This window comes from Caretta caretta, chromosome 7 (assembly GCF_965140235.1).
Source record: "Caretta caretta isolate rCarCar2 chromosome 7, rCarCar1.hap1, whole genome shotgun sequence".
Classification (NCBI taxonomy): domain Eukaryota; kingdom Metazoa; phylum Chordata; order Testudines; family Cheloniidae; genus Caretta; species Caretta caretta.
This window is the reverse complement of record NC_134212.1, coordinates 118,590-138,646: the sequence shown is the minus strand read 5'-3', so window position 1 is coordinate 138,646 and position 20,057 is coordinate 118,590. Positions and strand designations below refer to the sequence as shown.

The following is a 20,057-nucleotide window of genomic DNA, read 5'->3' as shown; positions in this document are numbered from 1 at the left end:
CCTCGTGACATCCGTGATCTAACAGCCTTGCTTCTGTTAGTCCTGCAATTGATATACCAAGAGGGTCCATTTCACATGAGAGCGCAACCTGATGCCCATGCCCGTGAAGAGTTCTAACATTGCAAGTTGCAATTTTGATGGACTCTCAAAGATTCCAGATACAATTGGATGTGTTGTCGCAATGTACTGCAGACGTGCCTGCTGACAGAGGACGCGTGCCCCTAAGCGGGCTTTGGCATGAACCAGTCATGTTTGCACCAAGGCAAGACAGCACTGACAAGAGGCATAGGGAAGCCCCACAAAGAGAGCTTGTAGCCTGCTCAGTCTCCTAGCTGAAGTGACACACATCAGGAAAACATTTTAAGGATAAGATGGAGCACTCCATAGGGGGCTTGAATGGTGGCTTCATTAAGTTGCAAAAGGAGGATTCTGAGGTCTGAAGCCAGAACTGGTTGTGTGACTGGTGGATAAGCACGTATCAGGCTCATGAACAATTTTGTGTAAGGCCCTGTGGGTCTAGAACCCAGGCCTGCAGAACTGCCACCCAGCAGCACCTGTAACTGGCTTGCACTCCATTCCTCACAACCCACTGTGGACACAGACCATTGGAAGTCCCGCCTTCAGGGGTTTGACAGGCCGAAGTCTCATGGCTCCTGATTGGCTCCCTGCCCTATATAAATGCAAGGCACGTTCCAGAAAGTGTCTAGGTAACATGGTGGATTTCTTGTAGCTGCCACGACCATTCCTGCTCCACACGCTTGAATTCCTGGCTTTGACCTCGGCATGACTTGGACTTCACCTCCTGACTCAGACCCTGAAACTGGACTCTGACTCTTGGTATCAATCCTGGCCTGGAACCTATGAACTCCTCCGTTACTCCCAGCCTCCGGTTTGATCATATTCTGACCCTTGGTCCCGACTGCCCTTGTTCGGACCGTGACATTTTGATACCACTAAATGAGAAAAGATAGAGAGAGTGACTACTGGAGGATGGTATGCTGAGATCACCATGAAAGAGACCTTCACTGATCTGAAAGGCAGTCCAGAATGCTTCAACTGCAATAGACAGTCCAGGATCTTAGGCATAAGGCCTGTTCAGACACCATGTGCTGTTGGGCTGCCCATATGGAAAACCTCTTCCACTTTGCAGAGTAGGTTCTTCTTAAGAATGGTGTTTCCCGCTTTGTGCCAGGATATCCTAGACAAGTGACAAGCAGTCCTTTTCCATGGTACTCATCCAACCAGCATCCACGCAGGCAGTTGCGGTAATACCAAGCCTGAGTGAAGTACCTGTCCCTGGTTCTGTGATAACAGGTCTGGGAGGAGTGGGAGCTTAACTGGGGGTTATGCTGATATATGTAGTCAATCCATAAGACAGAGCTGTATCAGTTTGTACAGACTTATGAGGACAGATCTGGCAAATCCTGCATCTTGGCAGGGGGTTAGACTAGATGATGCTGGCAGTCCCTTCTAACCGTATGGCTCTATGATCTCATCTCACATTGGGGATCAGTGGGCAAGCATAGAGAAGCCCTTGACTCCTCTGCAAGAGGAAGGCATTCGGTAGGGATCTCAGCTTATGCCCTCTCTGGAACAGAAGTTGAGGCACTTCATATTGTCTTTAGTGCCAAACAGGTCTATCACCAGAGTCCCCCAGCGATGGAAAATGTACTGTGGGATGAATTTCTGCAGTGACGACTTGTAATTTGGCAACCACTTGCCTCCTTAAGAAATCCATCTAGTCATTGCTAGTTCCCAACAGGTGCAGAGCTACCAGAGTGACATTGTGCAGGCAGCACCAGTTCCACAACTTGATCACTTTGTTGCGGGGGGGTGGGGGGGGGGAAGAAATGGGAGGACAGCGCACATCCTCTTGTTTATGATGTCTGTCAACAGCTGTACTACTAAGTGCCTCAGGACTGCGAGAACACAACATGTGCCAGCCCGATAGCCTGAAGGTAAAGCATGTTTACATGTAATCTCATGTCCTCTAGGAATCATGTCATTTGTATCCGGATGTGGTCTATGTTCCCAATCCTGTCCTTGTAGCATTTGTGATCAGTGTTCTGGATAGCAACAGGGTTGCAAACAGTACTCCTTTCAGGACTTTGTTGGGGCATAACCACCAGGTCAATGCTCCAAGTATATCGGATGCTATTGTCACTGATCTGCTCCGCTGATGTTTTCTGGGTGAACAGACTGGGTAAGGCAGAGTTGTAGGGTTCTCAGGTGAAGTCTGACAAGCAGCATCACATATGTACACACGGACATATGGCTCATTAGCATCAGCCAAGTCTGCACCATCATGGTTGGATGAGCGATCATCCCATCTACCAGGATTGGACTGTAAGGAATCTGTCCTGAGGTAGGTACACCCAGACTGCTTTACAGCCTATTCTGGCTCCTGTGAATTCTAACATTTGCCCTAGATTCAGGGACAACTTCTCCTGGATGATCTAGAGGTCTAGCTGAAAAAAAGAGGGCTAGTGTTTAGTCCATGTTTGCAAGGGTTTCCTGATAAGGTCATCCCCCGATTAACCAGCAGTCTCCAAACTGGGATGTGTGAGATGATCCCGGGGGTGCGCGGCAGCAGGAGCGCCACCAGACGGCACTCTGCTGTTTTTTTCCTTTGGTGGCAGCTCTGGGGTTCCCCTCTGGCGGCGCATCTGTGGCAGGTCTTTCAGTCTTCTTCCGTTGGCGGTGCGTCTGCGGCAGGTCTTCTGGTCTTCACCCTAGGGGTGCACGAGCCAAAAAGTTTGGAGACCACTGGTCTAAGTAAGGGTATCCTCGTCAACCCCCTTCTCTGTAGGCATGCCATTACGATAGCAATACACTTGGATCCTTGGTGCAAAAGATAGCACCTTGTACTGCTGGTGGTTTGGCCCCACCACAAATCTTAGATGTTTCTTGTGAGCCGGGTAGATAGCAGTGTGGAAGTACGCATCCGGTAAACGGAGATCTACAAACCAGTCCTGACCTGAAAGCAAGCATTATCATCCTGAATATAAGAGGATGCAGAGTATGAATGGAGGCCATTGGTCCCTTGCTACCATCCCTCAAATGTGAGGACTTTGGTAGTCAGTCTCTAAACTTGAGTCCTATGTCCTACATGGGTGTGATGTGTGCTCGGAAACGTGCCTACTCGGTCAGGGTTCAGGGCCTGAGGCTGAGGGCTCTGCGTCCCTCCGGCCTGGACTCAGCACTGAAGATGTCAGAACCGACAACACTTACACACAGAATAAGCCCATTGGTATCAGATGATCCAGTTATCCTGACTTCCTTGGATTCCTTCTCCCCACTGGAACTAGAGGTGCATCTGGTAGCCAGGGCACTCACAGAAAACAACTCTCTCAATTCTGACCTTGACAAGATTTCACCACCGGGGTCTGAGCCAACCCTCATGGATTGCTCCAAGAGGTGCAGTTTGAGCCTTACATCTCAACTTCTGGGCACAAGAGTAGGAGAGGCAAATGGAGCATCTACTGGGGGATACAGCAGTGGTTCTCAAACTTTTTGTATTGGTGTCCCCTTTCGAACACCAAGCCTCTGAGTGTGATCCCCCTTAGAAATTAAAAACACATTTTTGATATTTAACACTATGTTAAACACTAAATGAATTTACCTTTTCTCACTGCTTTTAAATTAATACTAAAACACATTTTTATTGAAATAAATACAAGTGGAAAAGTTATTTTTAAGTAGAATTTTATTTTAATACTTGACAGCAATTAATGTCCTGAAGCAGCCAAAAATCAGTGAGACGGATGATGCCGTTTATTTGACACAAGAGGTTTTATTCTTGGTGTTGTTTTAGAAAAAGACGCATCTGATGTACAAAAATTCCTTGCTGGGACTAGTCATCACCTGACTGACTAACACTGTTCACATGACTGGTACCTCACATGCAGATTATTCACAGAACAAGTCCAGCACAGGAGCAGAAGTGCTCACTTAGCTGCCCCTCCCCAACCCCACACAGACTTTACCCATAAGGACCATCTCTAGAACAATAAGGTAGTTTGATTTCCATGCCCACTTAGTCCTCATCCCATCTCATGACACTGCCAAGATGCCAGCAAGTCCCAGCTGTGGTGATGTTTCGTCAAGCAGATGATGGGTTGATTAGGAAAGGGTCCAACACTTAACCTGAACTCATTTTGTACAAGCCAGACTATTTGGACTAATAAGTGAAGGAAAAGGCAATTTTAGCAATCCTCTGAGCCACATAGCCCTTCTGGATTTATGTGCATTTAATTTCAGGCATCACACAGAAGGCCACATTGAGCTACCCAATGTGAATGACAAGGTAATACCTGGATCGCAAGCCAGCTAGGAACAGAATTTGCCTTTTGAAGTCATGAAACAGGAAAGCAGCAAAACCAGAAAAGTGGATGGGATCCAGGAGCCAAGCTCCCTTTATAGCCAGTTATGTGGAAAACTGATTAAAGGGTTAACTGCTGACAGTCTGAACCCACCTCACTTGAGAGTTATGCCAGTAATTTTAATCTTACTGTTATTTTTAAGTTAATCATATTAACTTTACATTTCCTCTAACATGTGAAAAGAACTAAGAGAATGGTCATATATGAACATCACTATGTTACATGCTTTCTGATCAAATTCCAATTCTGAACAAGTCCCCACTCCAATTCAGCCTGATACTCACAAGTGATCATAGTCTGATACTGGCTGTTGCAAAGCGTAATCAGGCCACTGAACATTCACCACAATACGTACTCTATCTAAAGCCCAATTCTTTCTACCCCATCCCCACTCAGGGATTCTTCAAGTCACTTCCACCCCTCAAGGTGGCTTCTGCAAAGCCACACAATCATAGGTGCTGACTCTGTGGATGCGCCAGGGCTTAGCACCCGCTGGCAGCCAAGCTCCCTCCCTCTCTCCCACCACAGAAAAAAAGGCGGGGCAGGGGTGGGGCCTTGGGGGAAGGCGTGGAGTGCAAGCGAGGCCTGGGGCAGAGCAGGGACAGGAACAGGAAGCGGCAGGGCAGGGGTGGGGGCTTGGAGGAAGAGGTGGAGTGGGAGTAGGCTGGGGGTCGAGCAACCCCAGGGGTAGAGAGGAAGTCAGAGCCTATGCACACAATCCCATGCTTAATTTGAACTTCTAATGCCTTGAGGACAGTGATCTTAATTCCCTCCTACTCCCGTCAGCCTTAGAATGCAAGACAGCCTAACAGCAGCTCATTTTGAGTTCCTAGATTCTTCCTGGACCAGTGTTAGTGTCAGAGGACCGCACCATCACCTGGCAATGTAAAACAATGCATCATTAATTTAAGGCCCACTGATTTGCATCTTTAACATGTGAGACAAGACACAGGATATCTGTGACCGGTTCTGTTCAAAAACTCAGAAAACAAGTGTGCACAGCAGAGAAGCCACCTTTACAGAACAAACAAAATGTTCACATTAGCTGTAGCGATAGCATCAAATGTTCTCTCAGTCTGGAAAATGATTCCACTCTATTATTGCTACACTTTAGATTCTGCTCCCAGCACCAATTCTACACTAGGCCCAGTCCCCTGTGAGGTAAAGTAGTGACAACAGCTAGCTTACAATTAGAGATTCAAGGAATATCTCAAATTGCATGGATGTAACACAAGAACACCTATTCAAGAGTCTCCAAAGCATTTGCTGTGTCTTGAATGAGAAAATGCATTCAGGGTAGAAGAACTGAAGAAAGGATATCAGCACTTAGTCTCACTCTGGTAGCAAGTTCACAGTACTGTAGCAACAAAAACTCCCCACCCAGTCTCCCCTCCACAAAGTACCACATGCAATGTTTGTCAGATAGCCTCCTTTTAAAATGATTCCTTCTACCACAAAAGTCAGTCAAAAACAGAATGGACAATGCAGACAATTTAACCTGCCTTAAGTTAATAATTTGATTGCATTTGTAAGATGAGGTTTAATCAGTCAATCATGAAATCTGGATTCAGCAGAAGGCAATTTTCTTAGGACAACTTGTTCCTTTTCAGCAAGGCAGCAGCGTATCAGAGCACAAGGGCTGGCTGCTAGGGTTAATTTTATCACTGAAAATTTTAGAAAAATGCACCAGGAAATAGTGGCAACAATGGCAAGTCATAAAAACTATAACACACACCATGTGCAGGCAGTGTTTTAAACCCAAGATAACATTTATCTACTTTTAGTGAAGATCAAATGTGCATTGGGAGAACAGTGAGCACCTCTATATTTCCCCCATTCTCAAATAAACAAAATCTATTCCTACACACAGTCCCTCGCCAGAAAAAAAACAGAAAATGGCCTAAAAAGCAATAGAATCAAATCTATTCATGCAAAGCTACTTTAGGATGAGAATTTAAATACAAAGAAGTCTGTCAGTGTCAAAGTTGGGTATCATGGCTGTAGGAGCCTTAAACTGAGCCACCTATTATTAGTATGTTTGATTCCTGTTTCAATGTGCTCTCCCCAGAGCAGGTGTAGCAGTTCTGAAAATGCAGAGTGATCTGTCTCAATTGGTAAACTAGGCCCATTCAAACAAAATAGATTTTAATACTGCCAAATTCTAGGTTAGACATCTAGGAACAAACAATGCATGCCATCCTACAAAAGAGGGTGCTGCAGATTAAAAACATTCCCACGTGTTATGAAGGCATAAGAAGCCAACCCTCCGTATCCTTTGACTTACCATGGCTTCCTGGAAACCTAATTCTGTTGCCCAGCCATGTGTGATGTGTCACCATACTGGCAGGCGCTCAATATAAAAGGCAAAATGCGACCTTGTACCTAAAGCACATGTACTGTCTGCTGTGAATTGCTTGATTCACTGTGAAAGCAGGGCTTTGTAGCTGTGCTCCGGCTCCAGCTCCAGGCAAAAACCTGAAGCTCCAATGCTCTGGAGCTGCTCCACACTCCAGCTCCGGGCTCCGCGCCAAAGCCCTATGTGAAAGAGTCTCCTTTTTTGTTCTCAGAAATGTAACATCTTACATTTTACTCTCCCTTTTTATCCCCCCACAGGTGCAAATGTTTCTATGCTCCCCCTATCATCTCCATCCCTGAGGTTATCGCAGATTAGAAGGTGGGGGAAAAAAAAACCCTCACTCGCAATGACATGTTTTCCAAGCTCATGCAGTCCTCCCGCACTGATAGGGCACAGCTTAATGCATGGAGGCATTCAGTGGCAGAGGCCAGGAAAGCATTATGTGACCACGATGAGCAGAGGCAGGAGGAGATGCTAAGGCTAATGAGGGAGCAAACGGACATGATGAGGCATCTGGTGGAGCTGCAGGAAAGCCAACAAGAGCACAGACACCCGCTGCATCCATTGTATAACCGCCTACCCTTCTCCCCAAGTTCCATATCCTCCTCACCCAGACACCCAAGAACGCAGGGGGGAGACTCCGGGCACCCAGCCACCCCACTCCAGAGGATGGTCCAAGCAACAGAAGGCTGTCATTCAAACAGTTTTGATTTGTAGTGTGGCTACAATAAGCAATGTGCCCTGTCCTTCCCTCCTCCCACACCCCACCTGGGCACCTTATAAGTTATCTTCCTTTTTTTTTTAATTAATAAAGAAAGAATATGGTGTGTAACAGATACCCCTCCCCTCCAGCTTTGTCAGTCAGCAAATTGATCCATATGCATTCAGAAAAACTTTGTGATTCTGTACCTCATGAAAGCTTATGCTCAAATAAATTTGTTAGTCTCTACAGTCCCACAAGTACTCCTTTTCTTTTTGAGGATACAAACTAACACGGCTGCTACTCTGAAACTTGTGATTCTGAATCATCAGTAATTTTAAAACAGGTAATGACATCTTTTGTGTATAATGCCATGGCCACCACACACCTCTCACTCATTCTGTCCTTCCTGTGATTTTACATTCCAGCCATGTAAATTCTCCCACCAGGTTTCTGCAATGCCAATTATATCAAGTTTCTTCTCATCAATAAGAATGTCCAGTTCCTCTTGCTAGGTGTCCAGACTCCTAGCACTGGTATATAAACAACTGAAACATTTCTTCTCTTCACATTTCTTTGTCACATTGGTACAGTTTTGTTCACAACACACTGAGTCCAAGTTTATACCATATTAGGCCTCCTTATCACCCTCCCCTTTGTGTTGTTAGTTTAATACCTTTCTGGCTGCCCCAGCTTGTCTCCAGCAGAGAAGAATAGCCCTCACTACCCGCAAGATATAGGCCACCCCATTAGTACATGGGGATTTCGTCCAGTGTTCCACAAAACCAAAACCTTCAGCTTCACACAAGACATACTGCCAATGATTCATCCCCAATATTTTTTCTAGAAAAATAAGGGATTGAGAGGAGGAGAATAATGAAGAGCCTAAGGGGAGGAAGATTACAGTCACAGCAGAGAGACAAGTTTGACAATGCACTTCCAAAGAGAAAACTATGACTCCCCCTTCCCTGGGAAAGTTTCCTACTTGCCACTGCTGAGTGGTTTTCAAAACATAAGATCTATGGGGCTGGGACAGTCTTCTTACAGCTTTGTACAGCACCCAGCACAAAAACCCTCAGCCTGATTGAAGTCTCCAAGCACGGTCATAATATAAGTTAATAATGAACTCTAACTCACCCCATCCTGACCCAAATTTTCCACTACCAACCTACTCCCCATCATCCCACTTATATGCCCAGACCATCAGCTAGTTCCCACTCTGCCCACAAATGTTCCTACCCAATTCACCTGGCTCCTGGACGGCTTGCAAGGTTGAGAACCAGTAACAAAGAAGAGTGTAGTGCAAAAAGCACAGGCCAGGAGAACACGGAGTGAACCCCAATATTAGTGCATCCTTCAGGTCTCCTAGGGAAGAAAACTAAAACCAGAAGAGGCAGTTTCCATCTACAAGAGAACGGACTGGTTTCCAGGTGCTAAAGGGTTAACAGAAGGGAAGCAGATCTGAACCATGTTTAGGAAGTCCCATCTCAGATGTCATTTTTTTAAAATTTGAGACTCTTTGCTCCCCAATGTTAGAGTCAAGGCAGACAGAAATCCTTTAAAGCAGTTTTTTTTCAACCTTTGGCCAACAGACCCCTGGGGGTCCACAGATGACATCTAAGATTTCCAAAGGGGTCCAACACCTCCATTTGAAATGTTTAGGGGTCCGCAAACTAAAAAAGATAGAAAACCACTGCTTTAGAACAGGAGGCACAACCTTCCCTGAGGAGCCCTGTAACACACACAACAGATACAACTAAAACCAGCAGAAATATTACTAGGAGTGTGTTTCAGCTTCTAGGACTCTGTAAGTACTCCTCTTGATTACAGCTAGAAGGCACTTAACACAAAAACATTATCACAACTACACATCACCCAGGATTCACTGGCTATCAGGAAGGGAAATAGTCTGAACTGAAAATAGTGTTTCCATCTCTATAGTGACCTGTACAGAACTGATCCAGGCAATAAGCATAAGCCCCCCTTTTCACTCTCCACCCTAGGGGGCTGGGTCAGATGAAGTATTTAAGCAGCAGCTGTTACCATGAGACCTAGAGGATAAATCTGTGCCCATCCCCCACTTCACTGCTCATTCACCTCCAGCCCAACAACAGAAACAAAGCCAGATTCTTTCCTTCTTTTGCTTTCCCTCCATTAGCCAGCCGGGTAGCTCAACACTCATCTCCTGGGAAAGTAACAAGCAGACACCTTTACCAGCTTCCAGTTACAACACAAACTCCAAGTAACAACACAAGGAGTCCATCTACACTACAAACAAAAATGAGCCAGGGGCCCAGTTACACTTTGGTTCCCTGTTCACAGACAGAGTTAAAGTCGTGGGAAGGGAACTGGAATGCAGCTAGCAGGCTTTGATTCTTTTCTCTTTATTCAGGAGCTCCTCCTCCCCACCACCAATCAGCTCTGCACCCTTTAAATGGCACAGAGTCTTCCTGAAGTTCCAATTCCTAGTGCTACTGTGCCACATCTGCCTCTCCAAAATTACCACCACCACAAGTCATTTAGACAAAAAATACCATTCCCTATTCCCACCAAAAAAAAAAAAAAAAAAAAAGCTAGTTTCTAGGCTCCTAACCCTTCCGCAGGTTCTGGCCGAGTGACTCCCAAGTAAAAACAACAACAAAAAAAAGTGGCAAACCTCACAACAATCTAAGAAGAGAGCACTAAAAAGCTGTCAAATTTCCACTTTCTTTGGATTTTTATGGATCTCAGTTCCTTAATAAAAATCAGCTTCATTTCTGACAAACACTTGGCTGTAAATGAAAGTGAAAGGCCAGCTCAGTACAACATAGATGGAGTTCAGAGATTCCATTAACAGCCTTCTCTCTGTTCCAGCTTTCAAACCACAAATCTTTTCCCGTCTCCTGTTCTGAAACATGGGGGAAGGGGCCCCAGAAGGGTGTCATGCAGAGAAGAACAATGGTTACTAGGTAGGTATATGCTCAGGTGTCCAGTATTAAGTAGTATAACTTACAATAAAACCAGCTTCCCCTTCTTACACACCTGAGAGTTCTAGAACTTTGTTATTTAGCTAAGGAATCAGTTACTTCTGACTGCCAGTGAATAAAGACACTAGTTTCCAACCCAGATCAGCCTCTCTCCATTAACTGATATTCTGCAGTACATCAAAGGCAGGTAGGATAAAAGGTGGGATGAGACTAAAATGGGCTCCCTTTAACCCTGTGTGGTGAACTCCAGCTCCCACAATCCATCGGTGATCTTCCTGAAAACACCATCCTGGCCACTATGGATGTAGAAACCCTCTACACCAACATTCCAAACAAAGATGGACTACAAGCCAAGAAGAACACTATCCCTGATAATGTCACGGCAAACCTGGTGGCTGAACTTTGTGACTTTGTCCTCACCCATAACTATTTCACATTTGGGGACAATGTATGCCTTCAAATCAGCGGCACTGCTATGAGTACCCGCATGGCCCCACGGTATGCCAACATTTTTATGGCTGACTTAGAACAATGCTTCCTCAGCTCTCGTCCCCTAATGCCCCTACTCTACTTGCGCTATATTGATGACATCTTCATCATCTGGACCCATGGAAAAGAAGCCCTTGAGGAATTCCACCATGATTTCAACAATTTCCATCCCACCAGCAACCTCAGCCTGGACCAGTCCACACAAGAGATCCACTTCCTGGATACTACGGTGCTAATAAGTGATGGGCACATAAACACCACCCTATACCGGAAACCTACTGACTTCTATTCCTACCTACATGTCTCCAGCTTTCACCCAGATCACACCACACGGTCCATTGTCTACAGCCAAGCTCTATGATACAACCGCATTTGCTCCAACCCCTCAGCCAGAGACAAACGCCTACAAGATCTCTATCAAGCATTCTTACAACTACAATACCCACCTGCTGAAGTGAAGAAACAGACTGACAAAGCCAGAAGAGTACCCAGAAGTCACCTACTACAGGACAGGCCCAACAAAGAAAATAACAGAACGCCACTAGCCATCACCTTCAGCCCCCAACTAAAACCTCTCCAACGCATCATCAAGGATCTACAACCTATCCTGAAGGACGACCCATCGCTCTCACAAATCTTGGGAGACAGGCCAGTCCTTGCCTACAGACCAGTCCTTGCCTACAGACAGCCCCCTGACCTGAAGGAAATACTCACCGGCAACCACACAACAGAACCACTAACCCAGGAACCTATCCTTGCAACAAAGCCCGTTGCCAATTGTGTCCACATATTTATCCAGGGGACACCATCATAGGGCCTAGTCACATCAGCCACACTATCAGAGGCTCGTTCACCTGCACATCTACCAATGTGATATATGCCATCATGTGCCAGCAATGCCCTTCTGCCATGTACATTGGTCAAACTGGACAGTCTCTAGGTAAAAGACTAAATGGACACAAATCAGATGTCAAGAATTTTAACATTCATAAACCAGTCGGAGAACACTTCAATCTCTCTGGTCACTCGATTTCTGACTTAAAAGTGGCTATTCTTCAACAAAAAAACTTCAAAAACAGACTCCAACGAGAGACTGCTGAATTGGAATTAATTTGCAAATTGAATACAATTAACTTAGGCTTGAATAGAGACTGGGAGTGATTGAGTCATTACACAAAGTAAAACTATTTCCCCTTGTTTACTCTCTCTCCCCCCACCCCTTCCTCAGATGTTCTTGTTAACTGCTGGAAATGGCCCACCTTGATTATCACTACAAAGGGTTTTCTCCCCCCCCCCTCCTGCTGGTAATAGCTCATCTTAAGTGATCACTCTCCTTACAAAAAGAAAAGGAGTACTTGTGGCACCTTAGAGACTAACCAATTTATTTGAGCATGAGCTTTCGTGAGCTACAGCTCACTTCATCAGATGAAGTGAGCTGTAGCTCACGAAAGCTCATGCTCAAATAAATTGGTTAGTCTCTAAGGTGCCACAAGTACTCCTTTTCTTTTTGCGAATACAGACTAACACGGCTGTTCCTCTGAAACTCTCCTTACAGTGTGCATGATAAACACCCATTTTTTCATGTTCTGTGTGTATATAAATCTCCTCACTGTATTTTCCACTGAATGCATCCGATGAAGTGAGCTGTAGCTCACGAAAGCTTATGCTCAAATAAATGTGTTAGTCTCTAAGGTGCCACAAGTACTCGTTTTCTTTTTGCGAATACAGACTAACACAGCTGCTACTCAGAAACCTCTGAGATTATGAGACAGTTTATGAGACCCTATCCACATAATAAGGGTATAAGGCATACTCTCCACCACACCTCTCTCTGGGACCAATTGCAGCATAAACCTGGAGTTGAGTCAAATCCTGGTAACTAGATTCAAACCCTTCTCTTTTCTGCTAGAATTAAGATGATATTTCTGCTTCAGTTTAAAATATCATTTTAGTTCATTTCACTGTATACCTCCTTGCCAGATCCTCACCATCTCACCAGTGCTTAATTAGTGTCGAGGCTTGCCGGGGCTGAGCCCTGCATCTCTAGGCTTGGCAGTTCATAGCCCTGTCACCTCTGGGCTTGCCACGTCAGTTATGAAAGTAAAAAAATTGCTCCAGCCCAGGGCACCTCTTTCATTACAAATTAAGCACTGCATCTGGCATCCAACTCCTTGTGCCATACAAGTTCTTCGACATTCAACTCCAGACCCAGAAGCTTCCCTCACCATCTACAACCCAAAGCAGAGTCATCCAGGAGCTGGGAGAGCTCCCTTCAACTCCCAAATCTACCCAAGGCATACCTGGGGGGCGGGGATGCAGAAGAGAACAGCGCTTCGGCTGTAATGTCGCGGCATCCACATAAGATGTGCTGTGATCCGGCCCGTGGCAGAACGTCGGTACCTAGGTCTCTAGTTACTTGCTAGGTAACGGGGCCATGTGTCCGGGCACCTCCCACGTTCAAGCCCCAGAAGACCGGCGGGTGTGAGCCCTTGACAAACATAAAGTGGGTCCTGCCGGGAGATGCGGGGCAGGGAAGGACCCTGTGGGACCTCGGGCCTTAGGCACCACAGGCGCGGAACAAGCGCCCACCTCAGCCCTTCCCCAGGCCGGGCAGCTCCGGCCGACTCCCCTCGGGGGCCCCTGGCACCGCTCCGGGGCCCGCGAGCCGCGCGAGGCAGGTGCCAGGGCCCGTCCGCCTCACGGGGCTGGGCACCGCGCGCGCCAGCAGGGCGCAGCGGCCCGTGCCGCGCGCTCAGCGGCCCGAAAGCCGCCGGCCGCCTGGCCACCACGCCGGCTCCCCCGCGGGAGGAACGCGGGGCAGCAGCAGCAGCCCGGGGCGCCCAGGGCAGGGACCCCGGTCACGCCGGGCCCCGCGCGCGCAGCCGCTCCTTACCTGGCCACTCCGGTGTGACGAGCAGCGTAGCGCAGCTCGGCCCGGCTCCCCGCGGCGGCTGGAGCCCCCGCTCCGCTCCGCTCCGCAGGCAGTGGATTGCAAGCCCCGCCCCCAGGAGCCCAACGCCGCATCCCCACCCATTCCAGCCAACCACGGTACGAGCCGCAGGTCGACCCCGCCCCTTCCTCTGAGACCCGCCTCCCAGCGTCGCACTCTACCAGTAGCCCCTGATCACTCGGACAAGCCACACCTCCGAGCCTGGCCCCACCCCCAGATTCCCACGTGGCTCCAGCGTTGAGTACCTCGTTCAGGTCTTGCAGAACAGAGACAAGATCTGATTGGCTCCTGCGTGTCCAATGGGAGGGATACGGATGGGAGGAGTGACGCTACGGGGGAGGCCAGCAGAGCTCGAGAGCCGGGAGCAGCCGGGATGCGGGGGGAGGGAGGCCATGGGGCGCGGCAGGGATGCGGAGGGAGGAGGCCGAAAAAGTAGCGCACCGGCGCCGCAAGGCAAACGCACGGCAACCGAGGGTGCCCAGATAGCAAGTAGAAAAGGAGGCTTGTGGCACCGTAGAGACTAACCAATTTGTCTGAGCATGAGCTTTCCTGGGCTACAGCTCACTTCATCGCTTTTGCTCAAATAAATTGGTTAGTCTCTACGGTGCCACAAGTACTCCTTTTCTTTTTGCGAATACAGACTAACCCGGCTGCTACTCTGAAACCTGTCATTATGCAAGGCACTGAATTTAGCCGTATGGAGTGGAAATCTATCAACTTCATGAAAAAACTCATACAGTGTGTATGGTATCACCCATTGTTTCATGTTCTCTGTGTATATAAATCTCCCCACTGTGTTCTCCACTGAATGCATCCGATGAAGTGAGCTGTAGCTCACGAAAGCTCATGCTCAAATAAATTGGTTAGTCTCTAAGGTGCCACAAGTCCTCCTTTTCTTTTTGCGAATACAGACTAACACGGCTGTTGCTCTGAAACCTGTCAGATAGCAAGTGTTCACGGACGGGGCCGGGGGGTAGTAGGCGCCTAAAAAAGAAAATGCCCCCAAACTCGGGACATCTGGTCACCCTACGGCAACCCAGACCACACGGCGATTCCACAGCCCCCTTCAGCAGCCACTGACAGTATCTAGAGAAATCACACGCGGCGCTAAGATTGCCCTAACATTGTCTTACTTAAAGGGCAGAGGTGGAAACACTGCAGCATCTTTAGATAGACACAGAAACTTTAACATCAGAGAGCCCAATGTATTGTGATAATAATGTAAATATTTAGACCAATGTAAAAACACCCAGCAGATTAAATTATTTTTCTGGCAACTCCATAAAAAACCTGGCAAGGCTAGGCAGGATGGAGGGAAGTCATGGGAGGACAGAGGGATACAGGAGGGAGGCCGTGGGGCACAAAGGGATACAGGGCAGGGAAGGAGATGATGGGGGGGGCAGAGAAATATAGGGGAGGGAAGGAGGTCATGGGGGACAGAGGGAGGCCATGGGTGGCAGCAGGGATAGACAGGAGGGAGACCCTGGGAGCAGAGGGATATGGGGGGAGGGAAGGAGGCCATAGGGGGCAGAGGGTTATAGGGGAAAGGAGGATCTGGGGGGCAGCAGAGATATGGGGGGCCATGGGGGGCAGAGGGATACAGAGCAGAGAGGGAGGCTACAGGGGGCAGAGGGATCTGAGGATAAGAAGAAGGCCATGGGGGGCCAGCAGGGATATGGGGGAGGGAGGCCCTGGGGGGCAGAGGGATACAGGGGAGGGAAGGACATGATGGGGGACAGAGGAATATGGGGGAGGGAAGAAGGTCATGGGGGACAGAGAGAGGCCATGGGTGGCAGCAGGGATAGAGGGCAGGGAGACCCTGGGAGCTGAGGGATATGGAGGGAGGGAAGGAGGCTATAGGGGGCAGAGCATTATGGGGGGGGAAGGAGGATATGGGGGAGAGAAGAAGGTCATTGGGGCAGCAGAGATATGTGGGGGTGGGAGGCCATGGGGGCAGAGGGATACGGAGCAGGGAGGGAGGTTACAGCGGGCAGTGGGATCTGAGGGCAGGAAGGAGGCCATGGGGGGCAGAGGGATATGGGGGAGGAAAGGAGGTTATAGGGGGCAGAGGGATACAGGGGGAGGGAGGGTATGAGGGGCAGAGAGATATGGGGGAGGGAAAGAGGCTATGGGGGGCGAGCAGGGATATGGGGGAGGGGAGGAGGTCATGGGGGGCAGAGGGATATGGGGGAGGAAAGGAGGTTATAGGGGGCAGAGGGATATGCGGGAGGGAAGGAAGCAATGGGGGGTAGAGGAATACGAGGAAGGGAAGGAGACTATGGGGGGGCCCGAGAGATATGTGGGGAGAGGGAGGTTATGGGAGGCAGAGGGATATGGGGAAGGGAGATACGGGGGCAGAAGGATATGGGAGGAGCCCATGGAGCAGGTAATAGTGATACATTTGAGAGGATGTGTGTAAAAATTAGGTCCCGCAAAAGTGTGGAAGGATACAGACTGTGGAGGTCAGAATTGTGAAAGGGGAGGAAAATACCTCCCTGGGGGGCTACAACCCATGTAGAGAGGGAGGAGGTGCACTCATGATAGAGGGGAAGGGAGCTAAAGGCTATAAAACAGGTAATTTACCCCCCAGTTTGGAGCAAGGTGTCGGGCAACAACACCCATGGAAGCACAGCTGAACCCCAAGGGGTAGGGACAAAGCTACATATAATAGATTTCAAAACCAGAAGGGACCACCACTGGAGAATCATCTAGTCCAGTGTTTGTCAACAACTGGTCCATAGACCAGCACCAGTCCCTGAGATCTCCCTGACACAGTTTACGAAGGCAGAAAACTGACCCCTGGTATCATAAAGGTTGAGAAACACTGATCTAGTCTGATCTTCTGCATAATACAAGCTAGAGAACTCGCTCGTAATTTCTGCATCAAGCACAATAGCTTGTAGTTAAATTACTGACATAGAATCTAGTCCTGATTTACACATTTCAAGTGATAAAGAATCAACCTTATATTTTCATAAATTTTTCCAATGGTTGATTAAACTCACTGTTAAAAATTTGCACCTTATTTCCAGTTTAGATTTGTCCAGTTTAAGAGCCAATCATAGAATCATACAATCGCTGGAAGCTGTTTTTGCCTTTGTCAGATAAATTAAAGAGCTGTCAGAAATCACCCCATCTGGATTCTTATAACTGTGATCAACTCATCTCCTAACTTTATCTTCAACAAACTAACCAGAACAAGTTCCTTAAATTGTCTCTCACTATATAATCCTCAAATTATTCTTCTGACTCCACTCTGAACTCTTTCCAATTTTTCAACTTTTTTTTAGTGCTGTCACTAGAACTGGACACAGTATTCCAGTAGTAGGTTCACCAATGCAGTATACAGAGGTAATATCACTTCTCTATTCCTGATTTTTATATTTATGTGTGTCATATATATATATATATATGTTCCAGTCTCCAAAAATTGCATTAAACTTTTCAACCACAGCATTGCACTGGGAGCTAATGTTCAGTTGATTATCATGATCCCAAGTCCTTTAAAAGCACTGCTTTCCAGGATACATTTCCCCCTCCTTTAAGTACAGCCTACATTCTTTGTTCCTGTATGCATGATCTTGCATTGGCCAGTTAAATACAGGTACCTGCACACCCTACATAAAAATATACCCATGGACAGGGAAGCTATGCCCGATAGAGAGGAGGGAGAACAGGGAGGCACGGCTACACTCCACAAAGGAATCACTGGGTTCAGTTGATTGAATTCAGTTGCATGGATTTAGTGCAGAAATTATTGTGTGGGCTTCTGTGGTCCATGTTTTGCAGGAGGTCAGACTAGATGATCATAATGTTCCCTTCTGACCTTAAAATTTATTAATTGTACACAGACTATCCTGCACTGTGTGTGCGCAACAGATTTTTTACCCACACAACTCAGAAATGGACAAAGTAATTTTGCTGAAGCTTTCAAGTAAAAAGAAGTCACTTTTCAGTTGATACCAACCCTGAGGAATTCCAGACCAACAAGAGATACTGTCAGAAAATTGTGAACAAATTAGAATGGGAGGGAATTAAGGAAATGCCCAAAATAACCTTAACTATAGCATGTGCATTATATAATAAATGTTTTTGCTGGAGCTTTTGAAAAGCAGCCACAAGGTATCTTGAGGAAAGGTGGTGAAAGATATTCTGGCAGAACCTGTAGAAAACCAGAGGCCAAGACCAGTAGTCCATGGAGTTTTTGCTGCAAAAGGCATGCACATGCTGCCCAGCACCACCCGGTATCACTGTGTGGTGCATTATAACCACAGACCAGTGAACTGAGTTGTTCAAGGCATGAAATAAACATCAGTGTCCACAGAACTTCAGGAGGAGGAAGGAGACATCTCTGTACTTGTGTGGCAAGTTCAATCTGACACTTAGCTCCAGATACGTCTAAGAGCCTACTTCACCATGAAAAGCAAGCAACAATTGCCCTATGGAACTTGACTACCCCAGATAATTACCGTCCACTTGAGTACCAGACAGAGGGTGGGAAGTCTATAGTTGGTTCTGTTGTGGTGGAAGCATGCTGGGCAGTGCAGTGTAGTGTAGGGACATTCAGTCAAAACAGCCAATGTGCCAGAGATCCAGACATCAATTCTCACAATGTTGTATCTATCTAAATATTTATAAGGTTATGCATCACCATATGCATGCCTGCCACAAACAGTTAACCAAAAATCCCAAAAAACCCACTCGTCTTCAACTCTTCCGGCAGGAGCAAGCTTCCAATTATTGTTGGGATTTTTTAAAAAATATCCAGTGTGAAGATGTTGATGTGCTTGAGAATAATATTGCAGGAAAGTTATGTCAAAGAGATGGGGAGGGCTGCATTTAGTTCTGGACATTGTGAGGGACTTGGATGTTTTTATTTTGTCTGGCAGTGAATTGAAGTGTCTTTCACTAGTTCTTGTGACAATTTTGCCCCCTGCAGATATGAATATTTCCTTATTTGTCATCAGCTTGTCAACAGTATTGTAACTCTCATGATTTTCAGGTTGTTTTTCAAATAGTTTCTCAAGATCTGATATCGGTCAGCATCCTTGAGAAGATTGCCCTTATTTGTCCTGGCCCTACTCTCCTATTATTTTCAGTGGGTATGAGCCCACAGGTTGCTCTCAGTTAAGATGGCCACCATTTCCCTAAAGCCTTTGCAAGTGGCAATGATTCTGCGTCTAGTAAAGAAAGGCCACTATCAGCCATTGCATTCAATGAGACTGAAGACAGGCTGCTCTCATAAGATGACCACCCCTGGGTTACCTGGTTTGGAACTGGACAGGAAAGTGTGGTGTTAGGGAACAATGGTTTGAAGAGAAATATGGAGAGCAGGATGGAAACTAAGTTTGCAGGAGAATGTAAGGGACTAGAAACCTCACAAACTATCACCTCATGTCTAACCTTCCTTATTTAAGCAAGTTAACCAAAAAGATTGCAAAAATTAGTCTCCAAAACCACCTGTCAGTTACCAGTATCCTGAGTAATCTGTTAGTCTTCAGACCAGGTCATGATACAGATTTAATTTGAAGCTCTGGTGGATGCCTGCCTCCAGACAAGGGAAGCTTATCCACACTCCTCTCTGCAGCATTTGGTATTGTTTGTCACCAGGAACCCCTGTTCCATCTCCAACTGTCTGCAGCATGACTGGAAAAAACCCTGGAATAGCCCAGGTCTCTCTGCCCAGACCTAACCCAGTAGATTGTTATGGGCATTTGCTCCACACTCAACTGAGGGGTTCTCCAAAGCTCATTCCCCTCCTCTGTTCTGTTCAGGGTCCCTGGGAATGGGTTGGGGAGCTGGCTGAAATACCAGTAGTGACAGATGGCATCCTGATGTACTGTTCCATTCTATAGTGTGTGAGATGCCTCGGCTCTCTCGGTCCCTGGCAAGAGTTAGCCCCCAGATGAAGTGCAGCTGGTGAATGCTGAACCCAGGCTGAACTGAAGGGATGCGGATAGGAAAAGGAAACTAGCTTCCTCTCTAACATCCCCTTCTGTTGTGGGCACCTGCCAGGTTGGAGCCTTCTGACTCCTCACTACTATTAGTGCCAAAAGACAATGATGGCAAAATAAGCCCCTTCCATCTGCAGCTGGCCAGATGATTGTGCCCAGATCAACCAGCCACAGTGACTCAGAGAACTGCAATTTCCAGGCTTTGTTACTGAAACTCACTGCATCTAGGAATGAAGCCTCATGCCCTGTGAAAACTCCAG

At 47.1% G+C, this 20,057-nt stretch overlaps 1 protein-coding gene across 14 annotated transcripts in view; it reads right to left on the bottom strand.

The window, feature by feature from the left end:
* The window catches only part of PLXNB1 (plexin B1), a 210,951-nt gene that overhangs the window by 176,928 nt on the left and 13,966 nt on the right, over window positions 1–20,057 (bottom strand). For 9 of the 14 annotated variants that reach the window (XR_012669163.1, XM_075130148.1, XM_075130152.1 and 6 more), the window contains exon 1: window positions 13,787–13,885. The exons of 1 other annotated variant lie outside the window; for it this stretch is intronic. The gene's annotated coding sequence lies outside the window, so the exon portion shown is untranslated. Of the gene's footprint in view, window positions 1–13,786; window positions 13,886–20,057 lie in introns of those variants that run through there. 4 more of the 14 variants (XM_075130150.1, XM_075130151.1, XM_048859515.2 and 1 more) reach the window with 1 other exon arrangement.